The sequence below is a fragment of the Vanacampus margaritifer genome, chromosome 14 (assembly GCF_051991255.1).
Source record: "Vanacampus margaritifer isolate UIUO_Vmar chromosome 14, RoL_Vmar_1.0, whole genome shotgun sequence".
In the NCBI taxonomy this organism is placed as follows: domain Eukaryota; kingdom Metazoa; phylum Chordata; class Actinopteri; order Syngnathiformes; family Syngnathidae; genus Vanacampus; species Vanacampus margaritifer.
Genome location: NC_135445.1, coordinates 1,941,878 through 1,947,500, shown reverse-complemented (window position 1 = coordinate 1,947,500; position 5,623 = coordinate 1,941,878).

Sequence of the window (5,623 nt, the reverse complement as noted above, 5' to 3'; positions counted from 1 at the left end):
TAACACCCGGCACGTCATGCATGTCATTATTGGAATGGGTCATTCCATGCTGGCTGTGTGAAAGGAGTACACGGTGTTGCGGCAGTATGTAACGTCCACGCATATCGGATGCGGATCCCCCCGCTGGCATTGTAAGCGGCTCAAATAGACACAACCCAAGCAGGTAAACACGGCCTCCTTAAGCCTTATTTATTTATCCGCTTTATTCGCGAGAGGCTGTTGGCTCCGTCTGTTAGCGGCAGATGTGGGGACCAATGGAGTTCACACTCGCTGGCAAAACCCCTGTGGCAGTGCACGCACGCACGTGCACACACACACACACACACACACACACACACACACACACACACACACACACACAAACATTTGGATCCAAAAGATGCGTCCTGAAGTCACCATCAAAATCGTTTTTACTGGCTACACATGTCAAAACGCAACTCATTTGTTATTATAATTTTGGAATTTTCATTTTAGTTACCGGGTAGTTTTTATTTCGTTTTGAGTTTTTTTTTATTTTTTAATTTAGTTAATTTTAATTCGTTTTTTTAGGCGGTTGTGTTAGTTTTTATTTTTTTAGTTATGTAAAAATGCTCAGTTTGAGTTTAGTTTTAGTTTCAGTATTAGTTTTATTTATTTATTTATGTGACTTACTTGTGCGCAATATTTAACTCTTTGACTGCCAAAAACGTTAAATAACGTTTAGTAAAATCCTATGGAGGAGTGCCAAAGACGTTAAAAGACGTTTGTTTCAAAACAGAGGTGAAACTAACCATTTTCTATTGTTGATTACTGAAGAACGGAATAAGGTAGAAACAAAGTTTTTTTTTTCTGATGAAAGATGAGAGTCCAATCTTTCATTTGGTAGTATGTGTGTTTCCATAGTCCAAACACATAATTTTCTATGGACCTTGAAAGATCAGTCAAAATGCTTAAAATCGGCTGGCACTGGGGACAACCCGTTTCTGAAAACGTCTGGCAGCCAAAGAGTTAATTAAACACCATGGTAAAATTAAAAAAGTAAGGCATTTCTTACATAGCGTTGCATTTGGGCTGAGTTAAATGAAAAAGCAGGTGAGCGGAGGAGCCGTTGCAGCCAAAAGTCAAAACACGCAAAATTGTCGCCTAGTGAGTGACGTCATCTGAAGGTGCTTTTCTATTGGCTGCTGCTAGATGACTTCCAAACGTCCTTATTCCAGTTAATATCGACATCAATACACTTAAAATCACGTTTAAAATCATGTATTAAATTAAATACCAAAGACTAAAACAAAGGACATTTTCGCCATAAGTATAGTTTTGTAAACAAAATGGAGTTTCAGTTAGTTTTCGTTTTTAATAAGCATTTTCGTTTTTATTTTATTTTGTTTAAGGAATTGACTGGGGTCAAACTGGGGTCGCCTGATTTGCCCCATAAATCTGATATCCGTTTCTGAATCAAGTCGTCTTTTGTAAATAAACATGGTGCTTAGTTAATGTTTGACCAGCTACCCCTTATCTAAATTGTAAAGTTAACGTAGCTTAGCTTCCGCGTGGCTTTTATAGTGACGGATGACAGTAGACGTCGTTTGGGCTCGCGCGTCTTATCTTTGAGTTGCAAACCTTGCCGTGTTGTCATTCTCGTCTTGATTTGATCAAAAGCTTAATCCTTGAATTCAAATGTAAAAATCTGGGGGAAAATCTTGCTTCAGGAGGTCACATCGCCTCATCGCATGCTGGTGGGTTAGCAAGGCTTTGCGCGCTACAGCATATACACGCACACACACACACAAACCGGCAAGTCGGGTTCTTCATAAGTTTTAGCAAAGCACGTCCTATGTTCTAAAATTACCAACTTAAGTTGGATTTGAGTCCTCCGCCTCTGGCGTAAGTGCTAGTTGACCGCGAAGGCCGCCCTCCGCAATGGACTTTGTTTAGCTTAACACAACACGATTTCATAAAGTCTGTATATAAATAACATTTTTGAATGCAATGTATTGTTCATGTCGGAGCTGCAAAGACGAGCAGACAATCTGCTCGCAGAATGATTAGCCGCTAATTGGCAACTAAATAATAATCGGAGAATTGTCATCGTTTCTACGCGTTGCTGTTGTTTGTGTGCGCGCGTGTGCACGTGGTGACACGTCTCCTAATTCCTATTAATTAAACCAAAGGCATTTTGGTTGCCGTCTTTGTCTCGTTAATTTGCACACTTTCTTTTGTTTGTAGTTTTCCACTGTGACGCTTTTCATTGCTTCTAATTGGCTACGTTTAACTTTCCTAAATGAGAACACCTCCAGTTTAGTGATCAGACACTGGTTGTTGTTACGCATGTGAGATGCAAATTAGCGGCGCGGAGAGATGAAACGTAATTAAAAACTCCTTTTTCACATTTTGCTGTTGTTGAATATGTTGTTTTCGGCGTTCATGTTCAAATTGTTCACTGCGAGGAGAACGTTGAGTTTTGTTAACTGTAAAGGGACTTCACAGGACAGTATGGGTTGCCTTGATCGCAGACGGTACCATTAGCAAGCTCACCCCTAGAAATCAAATTCATCCTGATAGGGCTTTCCGTTTAAAAGTTGCCAACGGTAACCGTGGCTGGACTGCCGAGACATGCAAATGTCCAGCTTTGATACTCGCAGACGTGGTAGGAAGGCACGAGTGGCACTGTTGGAAAGCTTGTCTCTAAAAATAGGTTTGAATTCATCCATGATGGCCTCCCCTTCAAAAGTTATTTCAGTTTCAGTTTCGGTTTATTTTCTTCCACTTAAAAGTATCAACCACACTCACAAAAAGGATAGCGGCTGCCTGTTGCATTGGGTTGGCTTTTTATGTACAACATATCATTGGCAATTAAATCAAGTAGAATTTGCATGCAACCTGGTTGACTTCACATCATGTTGAAATAATACAAGTTTTTTTTTTTTTCAAAACTTGGAAACGTTACGTGTGTGAGCTGTTGGCAGATGCGTCTCACAGTTCTGAGGTCGCGGGTTCAAATTCAGGCTCCGGCCTTCCTAAGATTTATTTTTTTTTTTTTCATTGAGCTATTTTTCTTTTTTTCAGTGCATAATAATCTGTGAGCCATTAAAACAGCCTAAAACCCGAGTGTAACACTTACCTATGTCCTTAAACCAGGCCAGGAGTGTCCTAACTTTTTCATTTGAGGGCCCCATATTAAAAATAAGAAAGGATGCAAGTACTTTTTAAAACTTATTAAACACACTGAAATCAGTCAAGCAAGCAATTATATCGCATATGTTTTCTAGTTATTTTTGAAAAACTGCTACATAGCGGCTTAAGCCCGCATCTCACTGAGGGGCGAACATTTGCCATCGTCAGGATTTTTCAAGGTCGCAAACGTTTGCCGGACGTTCGGCAACAGTTTTGTTTTTTCTTGTCGCAAGGAAATTTTGACCTTTTATAAATTTTGAACAAGTTCAAAACAAGAAAATACTGGTGGCGAAAATTAAAAAAGTTGGCGAACGTCTGGCAAACGTCCTCTAATGAACCTAATGAGGAAAAATATCTGCAACCCTTGCAAACATTCGCAAACATTTGCCATTCAGTGGCTTTACTGTTAAAGATGACTTGGCAAATAGTTTAGGATTTTCAAGATTTTGGGGTGGCCTCGGCCCTTGTATCCTGCCAGACTAGATCCGCCCCTGCACTGAACAGCAATCAAATCCCATCTCCACATTCAGAAGCGAAACAAGAGCCAACTGTAGTAAGATTTTTAAAACGGTGACTTTAATATTTCTAAATTGGACCCTGACACACAGCTGAAAGTGGAAAAAACTTTTTTTTTTTTTTTTTTGCTTCTAAAATTGCATTACCACCAGTGTTTTGAAGCGACGCGGTCTTATTTTAGTCAGGATTAGTTTCTTTGCACCTTTGCATATCTAGAAAAGCTCAAACTTAACCATCCTAGCAGCCGTGTCAAATGTCATTTTTTAGTACCTGCTGCGGGCCGCTGCAAAATAGACGGCAGGCCGCAAATGGCCCGCGGGCCGTAGTTTGGACCCCCCCCCCCCCCCCCCCCCCCCGGTGAACGCTCACATGCCAAAAAAGGCAGGGGAAGACATTTAAGTCATTCTTGCCGAACCTGACCCTCCGTTCAAGCAAAACATCCCTCACTTCCTGAGCACCCCCCCCCTTTTTTTTTTTTTTTTTTTTTGAAAAATGGGCCAAATATCGTCGTCGTCGTGTTATGTCATGTCAGTGCCCCGACTCCCCTGCATGTGTAAAGACAGATTATCTACATTTTTCTGCCGCATGCTTGCGGTCTGCGGCGTTTATGCATGCATGAGCGCACGCCGTGTGTAGCGCGTGTGTGTGTGTGTGTGTGTGTGATGTGCGCGTGTAGGCTGGTGTTGGCTCGCCCATTGTGTCGTCTGCTGGCATTGTCTACGCCGCGGCGCTGGAAGCGGGCCAGCGTCGGCGACAACGACCCCCATTGTAGGCGACGGGCTGGCGTGCGCATTCACCTGTCTGTCACCCGAGCCAACGCTGTCGTGCTGCCAATATTTGCATATACCCCCCCGAACCTGCCTCCAAACATGTCGTCAATGCTTGACTTATTTTTACGCATGCACACACACTCGGATTATGTTCAATTCCTGTGGGGGGGGGAATGGTTTTAAAAGTAGGGGTAGGCAAAGTACGGCACGGGGGCTTCATGTGGCTTGCGACGGGCTTTTTTTTTCTTTTTCTTTTTTTTTCCATAATCAAGAGTCATTTAATGTTTGTTGCATTGTTTTTGCAGTTTCGCTTATGTATCTTTGTCATCATTTTAGCTCATGAAATGATTGTTGTATTAATTAGTTGTAAATTCAAAACCATTAGTAAAATAAACAATTACATTTGTGCACTTTCATTTTAAGTAATTGCTAAATTCATCATAAAAAAATCAATGACAATATTGATTTTGTCTTCTATTTGTTGCATTAGTTTAGCCTATTTTTTCCCTTAAAATTGTTTCTAAAAATGTATTCAAGCTCAGTCCATTGATCATTTTACACCTTTATCTCGGGTTAATTGATTTATTGTAAACATTAATTAATGTCAAATATTAGTAAAGTTAAGATGAATTAGAGACACATTTTCTCTAAATATTAGAATTATTTATTTTAAATTAATAAATCAATGAATGCATTAATGAAATAAAAATAATAAATACATTTTTAAAATAAATAATTACATATATTATATTACATATATATATATATAAATATTTAAATTATAATAATTACATTAATTATGAATAATAAAATTGAGCTTGAATTATTTTAATTATAAAAATGAATTTTCTGTATTTACATCCACATTTAATGACATGACCTGGCATATCTGTCCATATTTTAAATCAAATGCACATGTTAGTTTTCTTATGTTTACACTTGATGACAGTCATGCTTGTTACATTTTGATTTTCTTTTACAATGAAAAGGTTTGCAACGGATTTCCATTATTTCTGGCCTCATGGATGGATGGATATAATTGTTGATGACTGTGGCTGCAGTTGGCCATCCCCAAAAGTGCGGCAGATCGCTGTCACTTGTAAGACGCAGCCGCTATCTTGCAGAACAGTGAGCCGTCGCGTTGTGCAGTAGCCAGCATGGAAAGCAAGTGCTCAACTTTAATG